This window comes from Musca autumnalis, unplaced genomic scaffold (genome assembly GCF_047663935.1).
Source record: "Musca autumnalis isolate F117 unplaced genomic scaffold, ASM4766393v1 scaffold_1, whole genome shotgun sequence".
NCBI lineage: Eukaryota > Metazoa > Arthropoda > Insecta > Diptera > Muscidae > Musca > Musca autumnalis.
In genome coordinates, this window is record NW_027411644.1 from 14,491,291 (window position 1) to 14,513,531 (window position 22,241).

A 22,241-nucleotide genomic window follows, 5' to 3' on the forward strand; every position below is an offset into this window, starting at 1 on the left:
ACTCCCTTCAGCTTGCCTATAAAGACTCCCTTCAGCTCGTCTATAACGTCTCCCTTCAGCCCATCTATAAAGGCTCACTTCAGCTCTTCTGTAAAGACTCCCTTCAGCTCTTCTGTAAAGACTCCCTTCAGCTCGTCTATGAAGATTCCCTTCAGCTTGCCTATAAAGACTCCCTCCAGCTCGTCTATAAAGACTGCCTTCAGTTTGCCTATAAAGACTCCCTTCAGTTCGCTATAAAGACTCCCTTCAGCTCGTCTATGAAGACTCCCTTCAGCTTGCCTATAAAGACTCCCTTCAGCTCGTCTATAAAGACTCCCTTCAGCTTGCCTATAAAGACTCCCTTCAGTTCGTCTGTAAAGACTCCCTTCAGCTCGTCTCCCTTTATATTACCATAAGCTGTACTAAAAACACTCCCTTCAGCTCGTCTGTAAAGACTTCTTTCATCTCGTCTGTAAAGACTACCTTCAGCTCGTCTATAAAGGCTTCCTTCAGCACTTCTGTAAAGACTCCCTTCAACTCGTCTGTAAAAACTCCCTTCAGCTCGTCTGTAAAGACTCCCTTCAGTTCGTCTATAAAGACTCCCTCGTCTCTAAAAACTCCCTTTAGATTCCAATAAACTCTTCTATAAAGACTCCCATCAGCTCGTCTATAAAGGATCCCTTGAGCTCGCCTGTAAAGGCTCCCTTCAGCTCGCCTATAAAGGCTCCCTTCAGCTCGCCTATAAAGGCTCCCTTCAGCTCGCCTATAAAGGCTCCCTTTAGCTTGCCTATAAAGGCTCCCTTCAGCTCGCCTATAAAGACTCCCTTCTGCTCGCCTATAAAGACTCCCTTCTGCTCGCCTTAAAGGCTTCCTTCAGCTCGATAAAGGCTCCCCTTAGATCGCCTATAAAGCCTCCCTTCAGCTCGCCTATAAAGCCTCCCTTCAGCTCGCCTAGAAAGGCTCCCTTAAGTTCGCCTATAAAGGCTCCCTTCAGCTCTCCTATAAAGGCTCCCTTCAGCCCGCCTATAAAGGCTCCCTTCTGTTCGCCTATAAATCGCCTTCAGAACGCCTATAAATCGCCTTCAGAACGCCTATAAAGGCTCCTGTCAGCTCGCCTATAAAGGCTCCCTTCAGCTCGCCTATAAAGCCTCCCTTCAGCCCGCCTAGAAAGGCTCCCTTCAGCTCGCCTAGAAAGGCTCCCTTCAGCTCGCCTATAAAGGCTCCCTTCAGCTCGCCTATAAAGACTCCCTTCAGCTCGCCTATAAAGACTCCCTTCAGCTCGCCTATAAAGGCTCCCTTCAGCTCGCCTATAAAGGCTCCCTTCAGCTCGCCTATAAAGGCTCCCTTCAGCTCGCCTATAAAGGCTCCCTTCAGCTCGCCTATAAAGGCTCCCTTCAGCTCGCCTATAAAGGCTCCCTTCAGCTCGCCTATAAAGGCTCCCTTCAGCTCGCCTATAAAGCCTCCCTTCAGCTCGCCTATAAATGCTCCCTTCAGCTCGCCTATAAATGCTCCCTTCAGCTCGCCTATAAATGCTCCCTTCAGCTCGCCTATAAATGCTCCCTTCAGCTCGCTCGCCTATAAAGCCTACCTTCAGCTCGCTTATAGAGGCTCCCTTCAGCTCGCCTATAAAGGCTCCCTTCAGCTCGCTCGCCTATAAAGCCTCCCTTCAGCTCGCCTATAAATGCTCCCTTCAGCTCGCTCGCCTATGAAGCCTCCCTTCAGCTCGCCTATAGAGGCTCCCTTCAGCTCGCCTATAGAGGCTCCCTTCAGCTCGCCTATAGAGGCTCCCTTCCGCTCGCCTATAGAGGCTCCCTTCCGCTCGCCTATAGAGGCTCCCTTCAGCTCGCCTATAGAGGCTCCCTTCAGCTCGTCTATAAAGACTCCCTTCAACTCGTCTATACAGACTCCCTTCAACTCGTCTATACAGACTCCCTTCAGCTCGTCTATAAAGACTCCCTTCAGCTCGTCTATAAAGACTCCCTTCAGCTCGTCTATAAAGACTCCCTTCAGCTCGTCTATAAAGACTCCCTTCAGCTCGTCTATAAAGACTCCCTTCAGCTCGTCTATAAAGACTCCCTTCAGCTCGTCTATAAAGACTCCCTTCAGCTCGTCTATAAAGACTCCCTTCAGCTCGTCTATAAAGACTCCCTTCAGCTCGTCTACAAAGACACACTTCAGCTCATCTATAAATACTCCCTTCAGCTCGTCCATTAAAACTCCCTTCATCTGCTGTATAAAAACTCCCTTCAGTTCGCCTATAAAGACTCCCTTCAGTTCGCCTATAAAGACTCCCTTCAGCTCGCCTATAAAGGCTCCCTTCAGCTCGCCTATAAAGGCTCCCTTCAGCTCGCCTATAAAGGCTCCTTCAGCTCGCCTATAAAGGCTCCCTTCAGCTCGCCTATAAAGACTCCCTTCAGCTCGTCTATAAAGACTCCCTTCAGCTCGCCTATAAAGGCTCCTTCAGCTCGCCTATAAAGGCTCCCTTCAGCTCGCCTATAAAGGCTCCCTTCAGCTCGCCTATAAAGGCTCCCTTCAGCTCGCCTATAAAGGCTCGATTCAGCTCATCTATAAAGGCTCGATTCAGCTCATCTATAAAGACTCCTCATCTAAAAAGCCTCACTACAACTCATCTATAAAGGCTCCCTTCAGCTTGTCTATAAAGACCTACTTCTTCTAGCCTTCAAAAGCTCCCTTCATCTTGTCTATAATGACCTACTTCATCTGGCCTTCAAGGGTTCCCCTCAAATCTCTTATAAAGACTCCATTCGGATCGTTGAATCGAAGCACTTGCAACTTAATCATTTGAAAACTTTTACACCACGCCACGCTAATACTTGCATAATTTTCCTTTATAATGGTTTGCATACATCTGTACATGTCTTCTGTGTTGACGGAGAGCTGGCATCCAATCTCCACAACAAGAGGTGGAAGGAAGTGTAGAAGAATCATGTTTTAACTGTTACACCCTTAGAACACTTCCCTTCAGTAGCCAGTACCACCAATATGTTCTATAACTCTCATCCTCATACCGAACTTTCAATCAACAACGTCCCTGTTATGCAACATCAGCATGAACGGCAGCGGCATAATGTCTTTTGAAACATTTTTTTATGATGTTTTCTTAACGACATGGCAAAGTTTTTCTTTATAGATTTCTACCACGAGTGCAAATGCAAATCCGTGAATAAAAATGTGCATTTTTAGCCATTTTGGTGGGTCGTAGCCGCCATCGCCATAGCCCGTGTCGTCATGTTGAATATTCTTCCCATTTTGGATTGGATGGATGCCGAAATGACAGAGTGACTGACTGTAAGCTATTTCCTTCGTTTGTGTTGCAGTTTCCATTGAATTTTTTCTGGCTTTGGTTTCTTCGTTTTTTGATTTGGCTAAAAGGAATTTTGTTACTCCGTTTGTCAGATGGTTGGTATTCGATATTGGATTTGTGTTTTGTTTTTCTTATCTTCATTGTTTGTTGTTTCGTAGTTTCGTTTCTCGTTGCAACATTTGTTTGTTGTTTTGCATTTCAAGATTTTGTTTTGTTTGAAATGTTGTTGGATTTTTAGTTTTATTTTGTTGTTGCTTTTGTCATTTTTTTACTGCTGTTGCAGCTTCAGTTACGAATGCTGCCTGCATTCATATTGCATGCATTTGCGCAGGAGATTTGTTTTTGCAGTTCAGATGGACGGATGGATGGATAGATAGATGCATTTTCCTGTGTGATGGGAGGAAGTAGCCTGCAATTTCTGGAGGTGCCCTGGTAACAGAGGCTCGAAAGGAGTTTAGAACTGCACACATGAGTGCATGTATGTGTGTGTGTTCTTGATATAAAAAAGTACAGTTTTGTATTTTATATTTTAGATGATTGCATAGAATTTTCGTATCGATTTGTTTTTGAATGAAAAACATAATTTGGTGTTAAAATGAATAGTTAAATAACAACTAATTGAAATAAAAAAATAATAACTGTTATTCATTGGAACAGGAAATTGTTTTATTTTAAACTGCAGTAATACTCCCTGATGAGGGCATTAACGTTTTTTTTAGTCTAAGGGTTTGGAACAAATCGAAATATCAGAGAAAACACACATTTTGTGAGACAGACATTTTGGGCCTGAAGTTTGTTGCAGGGACGTTTGTTTATTCATAACTACTGCACCAAGCATCCAAAGACGATTCTTGCCCTGAAACATTAAATTGATCAAAAATGTGGTTCAGAAGTTGGTCGACAAAATGTATCACTGTAAACCCCCGCTTTACTAATACACAATAATGCAGTGTTATGTTCCGTTATAGCCTTAGTCCATTAGTATCTTAAAATTTAAGGAAATTTCGGTATACTAAGCTTTAAATTCCAATTATAAACATTTTCTCTAAGTAAAATTTTTTCACACTTTCACTCCTAATCATGTTTTCTTCTTTATATCCTTTTGAAGATTTCATTCTTTTGCATTGCTGGATGGATGGTCGTCGTCTATCCGCAGCAAATCCAACATGGATCACAAAACAAAGATTGAACAAAAGAAACACTTCGAATAGCCCAGCAGCAGCATAGGTTTAATTTTTTGTGCCTTGTGCAATATTTTTCCTTGACATTATGAGAAACACGCGCACAAAACCCGCTGATTGCAACAAGAAAAAGTGCAAGTGCTCATGGGCCAACAGCACAAAAAAAAGAAGAACCCGAGTGTGTGTGCATCAAAGAAAATTAACCAAAAAAGAAAGTTTCTGGCCAAACTCGCAAGCAAGAAAAAACGTTTATAACGCAAGGTTTTTTCGTTCTTTCTTTTTGTTAGGCACACCAACAGCAAAGCTGCATCAGGGAAATTGATGAAGAGGTTGCACACACACATACATATATCTATATATTTGTGTAACAAAAAGAAGTTATAAAATTGAACTTGCAGCACTACGACACAAATAGACAAAACAAATGCAAATGCTAAATTCAGGCAATGCATAGACCTGGACCTCCATGTTCACAACTGGGAGAAAGAGGTTTGGTATGGAGAGCAAAACGTTTTTTATGCCAAACTTCCAAGCTTCTTCTCCTTCTTAACCCCATCTCCCCATAAAATGTATTGCAGCCATGCATTCAATGCACAACGACTGATGCCGTTTGGCCGTCGTCAGCATCATCATCATCATAGTCACCAATTTTGTTGAGGTGTGAGCGGACTGGAGCTGGGGTTATGCAAGCTGAGAATGTAGTCATCGTTAATAGTACGTCTTTGTCATTTTTGGTTAGAGCCAGGGTCCTTTCCTTTTGAATGAATATTGAAAACAATTTTTCATATGTGGACATCCTGCAATGAAGGACGCATAGACGTGTGTCCAAATGCATGCAGTTAAGTCGCGCCGCCATCGAATCCTTTTTTAGTTGCAAAAAATGCGTGTTTTTTTTCGGTTTGTTTTGTTGTTGCCTGCACTAGGTTTTATGTTGCAATTTGAAATTGAAGTGCTCGCCGCCGTCATTGTTGGAAGACGTAGATTGGAAAGGACATTATGTTGGGTGTGAGTTGCAAAAGATAGACGTTGCGTCTATGAGAAGCAAGACAGCCGCATATTTCGAAGAAATCGCAATAAAACTATTCGGATAGTATTTCTTTTTTCATGTGTCTGCTCCTTCTTATCGTTGCCTTTTGAGTTTCTTTTTCACAAGAAAAATCTTAAAATAGGTGTAGAGTTGGGAGGAACATCAATTACGTTAAGGCATACGGGATTAAATTTGAAGCTTACGAAGAGAGATTTAATCATGTTTTGGTAAAAAATACAAGGAAGCCTTTGAAGACGAGGTGAAGGGAGTCTTTATCGAGAAGATGGAGGGAGTCTTTATAGATGAGCTAGAGGGAGTCTTTATAGATGAGCTCGAGGGAGTATTTTTGGACGAGCTAAAGTCTTTATAGGTCTTTGAAGAGAGTCTTTATAACAAGCTGAAGGGAGTCTTTATAGACGAACTGAAGGGAGCCTTTATAGACTAGCTGAAGGGAGTCTTTATAGACGAGCTGAAGGGAGTCTTTATAGACGAGCTGAAGGGAGTCTTTATAGACGATCTGAAGGGAGTCTTTATAGACGATCTGAAGAGACTTTATAGATGAGCTAAAGGGAGTCTTTATAAATGAGCTAAAGGGAGTCTTTATGGAGGAGCTGAAGGGAGTCTTTATAGACGATCTGAAGGGAGTCTTTATAGACGAGCTGAAGGGAGTGTTTATAGACGAGCTGAAGGGAGTGTTTATAGACGAGTGTAAGGGAGTCTTTATAGACGAGCTGAAGGGAGTCGTGATAGACGATCTGAAGAGTCTTTATAGATGAGCTAAAGGGAGTCTTTATAAATGAACTAAAGGGAGTCTTTATGGAGGAGCTGAAGGGAGTCTTTATAGACGAGCTGAAGGGAGTCGTGATAGCCGTGACCTTAAGGCATACGGGATTAAATTTGAAGCTTACGAAGTGAGATTTAATCATGTTTTGGTGAAAAATACAAGGAAGCCTTTGAAGACGAGGTGAAGGGAGCGTTTTAGAGGAGCTGGAGATAGTCTTTATAGATGAGCTAGAGGGAGTCTTTATAGATGAGCTAGAGGGAGTCTTTATAGATGAGCTCGAGGGAGTATTTTTGGACGAGCTAAAGTCTTTATAGGTCTTTGAAGAGAGTCTTTATAAAAAGCTGAAGTGAGTCTGTTAGACGAGTGGAAGGGAGCCTTTATTGACAAGCTGAAGGGAATCTTTATAGACGAGCTGAAGGGCCTGAAGAGAGTCTTTATAAAAGAGCTGGAGTGAGTCTGTTTAGACGAGCTGAAGGGAGTCTTTATAGACGAACTGAAGGGAGTCTTTATAGACGAGCTGAAGGGAGTCTTTATAGACGAACTGAAGGGAGTCTTTATAGACGAGCTGAAGGGAGTCTTTATAGACGAACTGAAGGGAGTCTTTATAGACGAGCTGAAGGGAGTCTTTATAGACGATCTGAAGGGAGTCTTTATAGACGATCTGAAGAGTCTTTATAGATGAGCTAAAGGGAGTCTTTATAAATGAGCTAAAGGGAGTCTTTATGGAGGAGCTGAAGGGAGTCTTTATAGACGAGCTGAAGGGAGTCTTTATAGACGAGCTGAAGGGAGTGTTTATAGACGAGTTGAAGGGAGTCTTTATAGACGAGCTGAAGGGAGTGTTTATAGACGAGTTGAACGGAGTCGTGATAGACGAGCTGAAGGGAGTCTTTATAGACGCTGAACGGAGTCTTTATAGACGAGCTGAAGGTAGTCTTTATAGACGAGCTGAAGGGAGTCTTTATAGAAGAGCTGAAGAGAGTCTTTATAGACGAGCTGAAGGGAGTCTTTAAAGACGTACTGAAGGGAGTCTTTATAGACGAGCTGAAGGGAGTCTTTATAGACGAGTTGAAGGGAGTCGTTATAGACGAGCTGAAGGGAGTCTTTATAGACGAGTTGAAGGGAGTTGTTATAAACGAGTTGAGAGGAGTCGTTATAGACGAGTTGAGAGGAGTCTTTATATTCGAGCTGATGGGAGTCTTTATAGGCGAGCTGAAGGGAGTCTCCATATACAAGCTGAAGGAGCCTTTATAGGCGAGCTGAAGGGCCTGAAGAGAATCTTTATAAAAGAGCTGAAGTGAGTCTTTTTAGACGAGTGGAAGGATGTCTTTATAGACGAGCTGAAGGGAGTGTTTATAGACGAGTTGGAGGGAGTCTTTATAGACGAGCAGAAGGGAGTGTTTATAGACGAGTTGAAGGGAGTCTTTATAGACGAGCTGAAGGGAGTCTTTATAGACGAGCTGAACGGAGTCTTTATAAACGAGCTGAAGCGAGTGTTTATAGACGAGCTGAAGGTAGTCTTTATAGACGAGCTGAAGGGAGTCTTTATAGAAGAGCTGAAGAGAGTCTTTATAGATGAGCTAAAGGGAGTCTTTATAAATGAGCTAAAGGGAGTCTTTATGGAGGAGCTGAAGGGAGTCTTTATAGACGAGCTGAAGGGAGTCTTTATAGACGAGCTGAAGGGAGTGTTTATAGACGAGTTGAAGGGAGTCTTTATAGACGAGCTGAAGGGAGTGTTTATAGACGAGTTGAACGGAGTCGTGATAGACGAGCTGAAGGGAGTCTTTATAGACGAGCTGAACGGAGTCTTTATAAACGAGCTGAAGGGAGTGTTTATAGACGAGCTGAAGGTAGTCTTTATAGACGAGCTGAAGGGAGTCTTTATAGAAGAGCTGAAGAGAGTCTTTATAGACGAGCTGAAGGGAGTCTTTAAAGACGTACTGAAGGGAGTCTTTATAGACGAGCTGAAGGGAGTCTTTATAGACGAGTTGAAGGGAGTCGTTATATACGAGCTGAAGGGAGTCTTTATGGACGAGCTGAAGGGAGTCGTTATAGACGAGCTGAAGGGAGTCGTTATAGACGAGCTGAAGGGAGTCGTTATAGATGAGCTGAAGGGAGTCGTTATAGACGAGCTGAAGGGAGTCTTTATAGACGAGCTGAAGGGAGTCTTTATAGACGAGCTGAAGGGAGTCTTTTTAGACGAGCTGAAGGGAGTCGTTATAGACGAGCTGAAGGGAGTCGTTATAGACGAGCTGAAGGGAGTCGTTATAGACGAGCTGAAGGGAGTCGTTATAGACGAGCTGAAGGGAGTCGTTATAGACGAGCTGAAGGGAGTCTTTATAAACCAGCTGAAGGGAGTCTCTATAGACGAGCTGAAGGCATTTTTATAAACGAGCTGAAGAAAGTCTTTATAAACGGGAAGAAGGGAGACTTTATAGGCGATCTGAAGGGACTATTTGTAGACAAGCTAGGCACGGAGTCTTTGCAGACGAATGGGAGTTTTTGTAGACAGATGAAGGAAGTCTTTATAGAGAAGTTAAATGGATTATTTTTAGACCAACTGAAGAGGAGCTAAATAGAGTCCTTATAGACGAACTGAAGAGAGTTTTTATACTGCAGGTAGGTCTCTTTAGGCCAAATGAAGGTAGCTTTTATAGACGAAGTCTTTATAGACTAGCTGACAAGACAAATGGAAGGGAATATTTATAGGCGAGCTGAAGAGGGTCTTTATAGACGAGCTGAAGAGAGTCTTTATAGACGAGCTGAAGAGAGTCTTTATAGACGAGCTGAAGAGAGTCTTTATAGACTAGCTGAAAAGAGTATTTATAGGTGAGCGGAAATGAAAGTAATTTTCATGGATCAGCAGAACCTCAGAGCTCAAATTAACAATATTTTCTACCCACTGTGCCTTATACTTCTGCCGAAGATGGCTGAAGATTGTAATATGCTATGGAGATGGACAAAATCATCGCATCTTAGGTTTAGATGATCCTATTTTGAAACATTTACAAATATTTTTAAAGACTTCATTATAATCTATTTCTATCCCATACCCTTTGTAAACAAAATATAGACGGCAAAAATAAATATCCAATGGCTAAAAACAAGAGCTGTACATGTCCAGACGCTTATTCAAGAAAAGCAGATTTATGTCCAAAAACAGGAATTAGACACAAACCCTGGGGGTGAGGCACTGAATGTGTATTCCTCTTTTTTCGCAGCAATCCCATAAGCTTTGATACTTCAAAAAATTACCAGCGATGGTGTTATTAAAAACGTTTTTAGCTCCAGACAATGGATTGCATTAAGGTATTGCATTGCTTTTTTTCTTCTTATTCTAGGTCTTTTCAATTTTACACAAAATCCTCTTCCTTTTATAAACTACTTCGACTTGGAAAAAAATTGAACAAAATGCCAGAATGCATTTATTAGCGAAAGTGCAGACGAGGAAACGTAATTAGTCGACAACAATGACATGTATGTCTTGGAGTTGGAGAAGTAGTTGCCTTAAAACTTGATCCAAGGATATCTAGGGAAAATAATCCACCCTTCTCTTCATTTTCTTGGGAATATCAAAATGTGAAATGCAAAACGCAACAAAATGTCTGGTGTTCAGCTTCCTTTTCTTTGATTTTTATTAAAAAACGCTTGTTATTCATGGCTCTTTTAGAATCCGGACATTATTTTCTTAGCCTGTACTTGTCTGGGACTGCCGCGGCCTATACGTTGGCATGATGGCGATGATGATGAAGGCTGCCAGGAAAACCAAGAGATTTATGCGAGTACTCTTTCCTTATTGTTCTGGACATGGCAAAAGGGTTTAGGTAGGCAATGATGACGCCACCGCCGTTTTCTTGTTTGATTTTGGCAGTGCCTTAACAATGCCACATCACAAAGTGTCTCTAGCTAAAGGTTGTAACCATTTCCCAAACAAAAACAAGAAGAAAGCAATGCAATCGTGGAGTATGCAGTAAATGATGGAGGGCAACAACAAGAATAATAACTTGTCGCCTCCATAACCAATTGCGCGATGTTGGCGATGATGAAGTCCAAAGAGAGAGAGTTTGGTCTATGTTCACCTACTCGTCGTATGCACTTCATATGCAAACAACGACAACGTCGAATGATGGCCTCTACTTGGTGGATACATGTTTCAGTTTTCCTGATGCATTTTTTTGTGATCAACTTTTTCAATTTTTCAAATTGAAACAAAAGTTTTCACTCGAAAACTGAGAAATGTGTAACAAAAAACCATGGCCACGGAGGAGGCCACAAAAAAGGCAAAAAAAGGAACGACTGTTTCTTTTTTAGACGAAATCCACGGAGGTACATATGTGTAGGCAGCTCACATTGAGGTGGTAGGCAAGAGACCTCTTTGCCTTAATCCAGCCACCATGAAATATGCTCAAATTTGAATTTGACTGGTCGCTAAGGAAAGATGGGTGGTAGGTGGCGCACATACACACAAAATGCATTTGCATGCAATAACTTGTTTGGCAACATTACCAAATAAAACATCAACAACAATGGCCGTGGCAGCAACATAGCGGCAGTAACAATTTTGTATAACAAATGTGGAAAATTGCAAACAATAGTTGGTACTACCTCGGCAACGACCATCCACTACTAATGCAAACAACAACAATGACTAGGAAAAGAAAAACTTTTAGTTGCCACATAATAGCCCGTGCCCTGGATCCATGGGGATATGAGTTGGCGATAAATATCCCTTTGGGCTTAATTTCTATGATGGTTGATAAACATCAACCATTATTTGATAAGACCGGCGGTGGTAGATGATGTAGTGAGCAACTCCCCCTGAAAATCTATTTCCCAGAAAGTTTTCCTTTCAGTCTTCTTCATTTTATTTTGGGGGATTTATTTTCAAAACTTTAACTGGCCCAAATTGTATTTTTAACACTTTTCAAAACAATCAAAATTTTATTGTTTATGATTTCGTTTCGTTTCAGACTTTTAATTGAATTTTCACAAATTTCACAATTTTGTATGTCATAATTTTTATTTGAAATTTTCTTGTTTTTTTTTCTAGAATTTTACAATGCTAATGGAAAAAGTTGTGCATCGTAACTGACATTTTGAATGCTTCGGATTTAAAAGTTTTTCAGTTGAACTCGGAAGTATGTGTGCGTTTGTGCGTTTGTTCGTTTGGCAAATAATGTCAGGTAAATGATTTTTTTCTTTAGAATAAACTTTATAGTTATTAAAATGCAATAATGGGTGGAAAGTAGGGGAATAGACAAAGCAACTGTCCTGATCATCTCTCACATGACAAAGTCCAAGATTTTGTCCGGATTCTTTACAGTTTTCTGATGAACTTACAAAGTACAAGACAAGGTAACTTTCAAACAGAAAATGCAATCGATTGGGAAAGACGACACAGCCACAGCTAATAAAGAAGCGTGAGACAAGACATGAGTTTGGCCGTGGGTTTTTAGTGGATCCAAGGTTAAAACATGTCGTCCCCAGATACACACCGTTCTATTAATGACTAAAAAACAAACACCTGACAACGGGACAAGGCGAATAGGCTTCACGGCACGAAATCATGGTAGTAAACTCAACAAATCTGGGTACATTGGCATACATAAGGTGACGAGGTTGTCACCAGATCAAGAAATAAGAAACCACATTAGTCACATTGCTTGTCATAGAAGACCTTCAGTGAGTGCACCTAGTACGATCGAACATAGGAGCAATCCTCGACTTGAATCATATGCATGTTGGAGAAAAGGTTCGCACCCGATTAAGCGTAGCGAAAAAAGTACAAACAGACACAAAATGAATGGTGGACATCGGAAAGCTGCAACAAACTCAGTTGCTTAATAAAATCAAGGCAGTGTGAAGTATTGCTCTCTCTCTATCCATGCAACTGCTGCAAAATCCATAATTGAGTATCGGACGCCTCTAAAAAGGTGCTCATGGTACGACCAGAAGTGTTGTGGTATGCGTCAGCAAATGGAATGTATCATATGCCTCGTCTTTCTTGATATTGAAGGCACCTTCAACAACTTTGGTACATCATCGATAGAACAAGCTCTAGACAACTTTGGCTGGGAACTATTCATCCAGCTACTGATGAATGGTTTCCAGCCAAAGTTGTTTAGAGCTTGTTCTGTCGCTGAGGTACCACCCTCTGCAGCATGGTGGTCATGATTTCCATACAGTCATGATTTCCATACTGGAAAATATCATGCTATCAAAGCACATAAATCAAAGAACTCCATAGAATGGAGTCACAGCTTTGTCGCCTTGTCATAAACAAAATCCTAGTCAAATTTGGCCACATGGCGATTAAAGTGATTGCTTATTCGGAGGTTGTGGCGTTGTGTTTCCCTAGGGGTGAACCCAGGAAAAACATGGCGCTTTTTACGGAAACCCAGGATAAGAAAGATTCCTAGCAGATCACGCAAAATATTTAGGCGTTATCCTAGATTCAAAACATAAACATTGCACGAAACATATAGCAACCAGTGCATACCACAGATGTCGCAAAATGTTTGGAAGCCGTTGGGATCTCGAACGTTCAATGGTGTAATGGATGTACACCAGTATAATTACACCAATAGTCAGACACAAGAAACTTTATTGTACACCTGCAATAACCTGTACTTAATCTTACTATATAATATCAACAGATTACTTTTTGGTGGAAAATTCGTTGCCGGATTGTAATTTTTTGGTTTTGAAGATTTGAAAGTTCTAAGACTAGAATTCCGTTATTATTTGGTTTAAATCATTGCCTTGGAGAAAAGACCTTTTGCCTCAAAAACCTATCATTGGCCCCTTAGTGGAGTGGTGTGGTTTCGAAACGGTAATCATGCTAATTGAGGCTATGAAGGTATATAGCCACCAAGTAAACAAAGAAAAAACAATGCTCCGTTTATAAAAACGTGATAAGATTGTATGTTTGCAGGGTCAATAAATAAATTAAATGAGTCACATTACGGCAATTGTGGAGAAGACTCATGAGTAGCAATCGACACTCACCTTCTTCTTGCCAACATTAGGCTGCTTAGCATTCTTGTACGCTCCAAGGAATTCCAAGTCGTGTCTTAATTAAGCATTTCCGCAAAGTATAAGGAAATAACATATTTGAGAAGGTCTTATCAGATGCGTATGGGAATAGAAATGGCACAATATATATAAAAAAACCTCATGTGCCTCACTCATGCCGACAATATTGTCATCGTACGTCGATATTTAAAAAAAGTGGCAGATATCTACAAAAATAGGGAACAAGTAAAAAAGTATCAGTCGGCTTTGCCCTCAGTCTATGTGAATTCAGACTTTCATCTACGGACAGATCGAATATATTTAGGTTCTTTTTAGATTTTTTTGGCCTTTTTTGGACATTAGAACATGCTGACAAAAATGTGGATAGGATTAAACTTCAAAAATGTTGCGGAGGAGATACTTAAAGGAATCGATCGACATAGTCCATTATGGAAGTGGATCTTATTTTGGGAGTCATAACTTTTCGCCAGGCGTCATTTAACTTTTTTTTAGAAATTTTGAAAGTTTTTAGCCTAAGCGTACTCAGGACAGTTTGACATACGACCATGTGTTTGGTTGTTTACAGCGATTTGAAAAAAAAAAAACACTTTGCAAAAAAAAAATGGAATTTACTTGTAACAAGTAAAAAAGTATCAGTCGGCTTTGCCGACTGAGATATACCCTCAGCCTGTGCAAATTGAAACACTTTTTTCACGAAAAAACTTATTTATTTAGGGGGTTTCAAAATGTTGGTCGTATGAACCGACAAAAATGTTGATTACGATTAAAGTTCAAAAATTTTGCGGAAAAGGTACTTAAAGGAATGGACCGACATAGACCATGGGGGTGCCATAGGGGGTTTTTACACCCTTCGGGCTGTTTTCTCAAGAGGTATGGACTTGCCCCTGAAACAACTTTTACCATCGTAATTGAGGCAGAGAATGCATGTTGCTTCAGCAAAAATCAAATGATTCAATAGCAGGTCTTAAAGTGAACTTATCCAAAATTTTGTGTGGGAGGTACCGGATGGAGTGGACAAATATAGTCCGTATTCGAACCTGATCTGTATCTGGTAGATATTATGAGAATGTGTAAAGTATGCACCAAATCGGTCACTCCCATCAAGAGTTATCGTGTGCACAATTTTTCCGAATATTTGTGGGGTAGGTACCTGAAGTAGTGGACCGATTGGAAACAATATTACGAAGGCCAAATTTTGGCCGGAATCGGCATATCCGTTCGAGAATTATCTTTCGCTTTCAGCCATAAACATGGTGTCATAGGGTTTGTTTTTCAACTTTCAGGCTATTTTCTCAGGAAGTATGGACTTGCCCCTGAGGAAACTTGTACCTTCGTATAGGGGACAGTGAACACAAGATGTTACAACAAAAACCAAACCGATTCCAGAGCAGGTCCTAAACTGAACTTTTCCTAAATTTTGTGTGGGAGGTACTCGAAGGAGTTTTCCGATTGAGTCCATATTAGAACCTCATCTATGTCTGGTAGAAATTTCATAACGTGCAAAGTATGGACCAAATCGGTTACTTCCTTCAAGAATTATCGTACGCACAAATTTTCCCAACATTTTCGAACTTTTGTGGGGGAGGTACCGGAAGGAGTGGACCGATATAATCCATCTTTGAACTTGAACTAAGTTTGGACAAAATATTAGGAAAGCCAAATTTTGGACCGAATCGGCAGATCCGTTCGAAAGTTATCTTGCGCTCCAACCACTACACATGCTGTCATAGGGTTTTTTGTAACTTTCAGGCTATTTTCTCAGGAAGTATGGACTTGCCCCTAATAAAACTTACAGCGTCGTATAGAGGACAGTGAATACAACTTGCGTAAACAAAAATCAAAGCGATTCGAGACCAGGTCCTAAACTGAACTTTTCCGAAATTTTGTGTGGGAGGTACCCGAAGGAGGGAACCGATTGAGTCCATATTGAAACTTCATCTAAGTTTGGTAGAAATTACACGATGTGGAAAGTATGGACCAAATCGGTTATTCCCTTCAAAAGTTATCGTGTGCACAAGTTTTGCGACAATTTTTGAACATTTGTGGGGGAGGTACCGGAAGGAGTGGACCGATATAACCCATCTTCGAACTTAAATCAAATCTGGACAAAATATTTCGATACCCAAAATTTGAACCGAATCGATTGATCCTTTCGAGAGTTATCGTGCGCACCAGCCAGCCAGACAGACGGACAGACAGACAGACAGACGGACGGACATTGCTAGATCTACTCAAAATTGTCTGAAACGGATATCGTACAAACATACTTGGGGTCTAAAACCATTATTTCGATGAGGCACATTTTTGGTCGTATCAAAGTGTAAATACCCTCTTTAGCCTAAAGGCTGAGGGTATACAAATTGTCGTCCGATAATTTTTCACAACTTTCAGCGTGGATAATTACGGAAAAGTGCATCGATCAAATTAAATTGTTGTATGTCGATAAAGGGCCATCCTATATCACTGGTTTAATGAATTCAGTCGTGGCGAACACTCGCAAAAAAACGAAGGTCGTGAGGGTCGCCTAAAATCGGCCATTGTGCCAGAAAAAAATTAAGCCGTTCGTGAACGGATAATTCAACATCACCATGTTATATACCGTGAGATAGAGTCATCCTTGGGCATTTCTTCCACCAGCTAACATTTGATATTGCATGAACACCTGGCCGCAAAAAATGGATTTTTCTCGTTAGATCCAGCATTGGTGCTAAGAACTTGTGAATAAAATGAATCGCGGTGCTTCAGATTATAAGATCGTCACAGACGACGAATCTTGGCTCTATGCTTAGGGGCTTGAAACAACCCAGGAATCGATCGTTTGGTTCTTCGAAAGCGAGCAAAATCCAACGAGAGTTGTTCATGGAAGAAGACCTTTGAAGCAAATGGTCGCCTGTTTCCTCGGCAAAACTGACCGTGTAGCTATTATACGGCATGAGAAATGTAGGAAGGTTAATTCTGAGTCTTACACTACAATTTGTTTGACTGAAGTCTCCTGAGAAATTCGATAAACGAACGAAAGAAGACGAATCGTTCTGCATCATGGCAATGCGAGCTTTCACACACCGATTCAAACCAGCGCCTGTTTGATGGGTCAGGCGCCCTGACTGGGGATCCAATGACTTCATTTGATTCCAGCACATCAAGAAAAAAGGCGTGGTCAACGATTTTCGTTACCAGAAGATGCTGTAAAAGCTTTCAAAAAGCCTGTTTTGGAGGTGTCTCATTCAAGCCACTGTAATCAACCCAACACATGGTCGTATGTCAAACTGTCCGTTGTGCGCTTAGGCTAAAAACTCTTAAACTTTAAAAAAATGTGAAATCAAGCCTGGCGACACTGCGTGTTGCCTAGGCCAGAATGTTTTCTAGTCCCCTCGTAGATATCGCGCCTACTAGTCATTTTAGTGGGTAATCGTATAATTTTGGACCAGTATGCCAGGAAGCATGGACTTTTCCACGGATAACGGACAGATCTTAAACTGCACTTAAACACAAATGTTAAACTTTTGTGGGGGAGGAACTCTAAGGAGAGGACCGATATGGGCCATTTTAGAAGTTAAACTGAATATGGACAAAATAAAAGCAGATCCAAAGTTTGGACCAAATTGGTTGCCCCGTTCAAGAGATATCGTGCATACCATTTCAGTGACATTTTTAAATATTCCGGGAAGTACCGGATAAGTTTGGTTAAAATATGACAAAGCCCAAATTTTTAACCAAATCGGATAATCAGTTCGATAGTTATCGTGTTCTCCAGCTACTACATATGGTGCCATAGGGTTTTTTCTAAACTTTCGTGCTGCTGTCTCAAGAAGTATTGAATTGTCCTTGAAAAAACTTTTACCGTCGTAATTAAGGCAGCGAATCCAAGTTGCTTCAACAAAAATCATAGCGTTCTAAGCCACCATCAACTTGTCAAAACTTTAGTAGACAATAATTGATGATCAAAATCAAAAATAATAAAATCTTCTGATATAGAAGAGCAATTACTAATGACGTAGGAATAAAACTTACCATAGTATTTGTGAACATTGAAAAATTGGATTACCAAGCAGGACTATAGGAAAAGTTTGGGTTTCAATTAACTAACATAATTTCGCATATACATTTATCTAATGAAGTGCGATCTATATACTAGTTTCCAAGCTTTGCCTTCGTCTGCCACAACAACAACATCCTAATACACCTGAAGATCGGCTTAACCACCCGTGAAACGTAGTGTAATGGTTGGATGCGTGGGACTTCGGTAGACTCCTAATTTTTCAATGTATCTTTAAAGGCCTAACAGCTCAACTCGAAAGAGAATTAATTAAAAATCAAAGTGATTCCAGAGCAGGCCTTAAAGTGAACGTATCCGAGACTTTGTCTTAGAGATACGCAAGGGAGTGGACAAACATAGCCCATATTCGAATTGGTCTATATCTGGTAGATATATTAGGATGTGTAAATTTTGGACCAAATCGGTCACTGCCTTTAGTTATCGTGCACACAATTTTCCGAACCTTTTTCAAATCGCCTCTCACGAACTGGCTATAATCACTACATTAATGATTTTATTAATTTTTTTTATTCGAATTTATTTCTTATGTTCGAACTATGCAATTCAATTGCAAAATAAAAACGACAAACCGTTACAGAAAACAAATTCGTCCTTTAATCAAAAAAAACGTCATCATAAATGCACTCTTTAACGCCGGTTTTTAAAGTTTATTTTAAATGTTTACCTGGTTTTCGACAGCTATTAATGATATTTAACATTTTTAGCCACAACATCATGGCAAATTGTCGGGCCACAGAGTTATAAAATCGAAATAAATTGCAATATTGCCTGTGAAAAAAAACACAAAGTACACATCCAAATCAATGTAATGTGTAATGTAACGCTGAAAACAAATCGTCAAACAAAACTACAATTGTCCTTGTCTGTTTTAAGGTGATGCAAGTGTAGAGAGAGAATTGTACAAATATTTGAAGTGGCAATTAGGCATACTATACACATACACACCGCTCAATTATGTACAACTATTTACACTAAACAAATCGATATAACGATGTAATAGAAATAGACAACGAATAAAAAACAAAAAAATATATATTATTGCCTATTGGTAATAGATAACGAGGTAACATGTTATTAGAGTGGGGCGAGAAGGGTACACATTTTCCCTCACAAAAAGTTATAATGTTGCAATAAGATCTGCAAGAACAATCCGAAAGAAATTTGAAAATTTATCTGCAAACACATCTCAACGTATAATAAAGCCAAAATATATGAAAAAACTTTTGTAGGTGAAGGGGAGCTGTAGGGAATTGGATGTAAATTTGAAAGACCTTTTACGATGTGTAAAGTTTAGACCAAATCGGGTACTTCCTTGAGAGTTATTTGGCTCACTATCAATTTCAGGTTTCTACGGATTTAGGATAGTTATTTCAAGAAATATTTGCCGGGCAAAGACAAATATAACGTCTTAATAGGAGTCACAAAACAATTATATCTAGGAACTTGAAACTTGGTCAAGGTTTTGACAAATTATTGCGAGGTACTAAGTTTGGACCAAATCGGTTGGCCTATCGTGCCCACCAGCCAGCCAAACAGACAAGAAGGCATATGAGGCATACATATGTTTGATCCAATCAAAGTATGTATACCTTTGTTGACTGAGGGCTTAGGGTACGCTTCCAACCTTTCACATACACAAAAAACTGGCTACGCATCCACTTTATCGCATGTAAAATCGATACAAAATAAAAGAATACTTGGAGGTAGTTTACACTAGCTATCAGTGTCATATGACACGAAAGAAAAACATTACATATTTACCCACGCAGGCAATGTGGAGCCGTTTATGATCCAGAACACATAGCAAACGCAACTCCCAAAAAATTTTGGGAGTTATGTCCGAGTTTATTGATGGACATAAGTCCCAAAATCATTTTTAGTGTCGGTGGAATTAATGTCCGGGCACTTTTAGTGAAGTATTCTGCGGATGAATGTTGTGATTTTTGATTTCTGATAACAAACATGCCGGATGTGTTCATTGGTGCTTTGTTCGCTACTTCCAATAGGGTGTCACCCTTCAAGGCAATGATTTGAGTTGATGTTTACACTCGAATCGGTTAGCTTTTTGCTTTGTTGTAGACTTACCTGCTGACAGCCATGTGGTTCTATATATACTTCTAACTCACACTTTTTCCGACCGAAAGTCAATCGATTGTATTTCGTTGTCCATTGGGCCAATTTAAATTTTGACATTAAAACAGCTTAGAACATTTTTATACCCTGAGCCTTTAGGCTAAGGAGGGTCACATACACCTCGATATGAGTAAATATGTGACCCATAGTATGATTGGACAAAATATTACAGACAATTTGGAGTTGATTAAGCTCTGTCCGTCTGTCTGGCAGGCTGCTGTATACGAAAACTCCCGAACGGATCAACCGACTTTGTACCAAATTTGGCCCTCGTAACTTTTTCCAAACTTAAATCAAGTTCAAAGATAGAAAATATCTGCTCAAAGGGTGCGTCCGGAAATCATCGTCCTCATTTTGGTCCTCATAATATTTCTTCCACACATAGATCAGGTACGAAAATGGACTATATTGGTCCACTCTTTAGGTACATTCCACACAAAATTTCAACAACTTACGCACAAATGTAGTTTAAGGACATCTTGGATCGCTTTAAAAATGCTTGCAACAGGTTTTCCTAGCGGCCCCTGTAAAACGCTACAATTTTTTTGAGGTAAATGAATACTTTCTGAGATGATGCCCCAAAAGATCTCCCGGCGCAACTAAGATGATTGATGAACAGGATAACTTACGAAGACGACGCAGACAGTCCTCCGGCCATATTAAAATTATATGTGTGGACGCCAGTCGTACGTGGAATTCAGGAACAACAAGTAAAAAAAGTATTAGTCGGCTTTGCCGACAGAGATATACCCTCAGCCTATGTGAACTGAAACTTTTATCTACAAGCCGATAGAATGTATTTTGTGGCCCTTTTAGAACATTTGAAAATGTGGATTAGAATTAAAGTTCAAAAGTGTTGCGGGGGAGTTACTTGAAGGAATGGACCGACATTGTCAATTATGGAAGTGGATCTTATTTTGGTATCGATAGATATTGAGCCCACCAGTCATTTCACTGGGTCATCCTGTAACTTTTGGACTAGTATGGCAGGAAGAATAGACTTGTCCACGGAAAACATAATATCGCTGTAAGCAGGGCCACAACGAACAGTTGTCAAAGTGAATCGAGAGCAGTTCTTAAAGTGAACTTATCCGAAATTTTGTGTGGGAGATACCCGAAGGAGTGGACAAATATAGCCCATATTCGAACCTGATCTATACCTGGTAGATATATTACGATGTGTAAAGTATATGCGCACAATTTCCCGAACATTTTTGAACTTTTGTGGGGGAGTTATATGAAGGAAAGAACCGATATGGCTAATCTTCGAACTTAACCTAATTTTGGAACAAAATATTACGAAGGTCAAATTTTAGATCGGCAGATGCATTCGAGAGTTATCTTGCGCTCCGTCAGGTCTTCTTAAAGAAGTCTATCCGGTCCATTTAAAGAAGACCATTAGGTCTTCTTATAGAAGATCATCAGGTCCACTTAAAGAAGACCATCTGGTCTTCTTATAGAAGCCCATCAGGTCTTCTTACAGAAGACCACCATCAAGTCTTCTTAAAGACGATTATCAGGTCCTCCACACGGTGTCATATGGGGGTTTTCTGTATCTTTCAGGCTATTTTCTCAGGAAGTATGGACTTGCCCCTGATGAAACTTGTACCGTCGTATGGGAGACAGTAAATACAAGATGATACAACAAAAATCAAAGCGATTCGAGAGCAGGTCCAACAGTGAACTTTTCCGAAATTTCGGTTTTTTTCGATTGAGTTCATGTTGGAATCTCATTTAAGTCTGTTACGGTTACGCCTCTATGAGTTATCGTGCTTACAAATTCTCCGAACATTTTCTACCTTTGTGGGGGAGGTACCGGAAGAAGTCGACCGATATAACCCATCTAAGTTTGGACAAAATATTACGAAAGTCAAATCTTGGGCCGAATCGGTTGATTCGTTCGCGAGTTATCGTGCGCTCCAGCCAGACAGACAGACGGACGGACATTGCTAAATCGACTCCAAATTTTCTGAAACGGATTTCGTCCAAACATACTTGGGGTCTAAAACCATCATTTTGCCCTTATGAAAGTGTATATACCCTCGTTAGCATAAATGCTGAGGGTATAAAAATCCAATCCCGTAGAGTGAAACAGGGAGTTCCCCAACGTGGGGTGATATCTCCGAAACTGTTTAACCTCTACCATTCCTGTAGTTAGATGTAGGAACAAGGTCCTCGAGTCCCTAGCTGGCATCAGTTGGGGTGCAGATAATGAAACCTTATTGACCACACATGTATAACGCGATAGATCGTCCAGTGGTAAGCTATGCGGCGCTAGTTTGGTCCGAGAATATAAGTGAAACGCTATGGAAAAGTATTCAAACATGTCAGAATGCTGTCCTGAGAACTGCAACAGGGTGCCTCATCATGTCTTCAGTGGACCTTCTACATGAGGAGACAATGGCACACAATGGCATGTTTTCGTTGCAGTACTTGCTTGGGTGCTACCGTGAGAGCCTTCCTAATCACCATATGGTGGATAGGACCCTCCCACCCAGGCATGTCAGGAGGGATCATTATGATCTGGAAAAAGATAGGCCCATCGTTACAACAGAGAACCCTAGATCAAAAAGCCTTTCAAACAGGTTGAAACAGCATTCACACGAATGCAGTCGTAGATGCCATAAACAACTATCGTGTGAATGCTGTCCTCGGAGAACATCTCCCATCTATCGGAGCGTCAGCTGCCACAACAAACCAGAGTAGCTTTGGATCAACTACGC

General features: G+C 40.6%; 2 long non-coding RNA genes across 2 annotated transcripts in view; one reads left to right on the forward strand and one right to left on the reverse strand.

Annotated features, from left to right (window-relative positions):
- Window positions 1-22,241, reverse strand: part of LOC141394002 (uncharacterized) — a 412,830-nt gene that overhangs the window by 100,654 nt on the left and 289,935 nt on the right. The window lies entirely within an intron of this gene.
- LOC141393998 (uncharacterized) overlaps window positions 1-22,241 on the forward strand; it is a 120,752-nt gene that overhangs the window by 50,885 nt on the left and 47,626 nt on the right. The window contains exon 2 of the long non-coding RNA XR_012410230.1: window positions 11,344-11,476. This is a non-coding gene — a long non-coding RNA (uncharacterized lncRNA). The remainder of the gene's footprint in view (window positions 1-11,343; window positions 11,477-22,241) is intronic.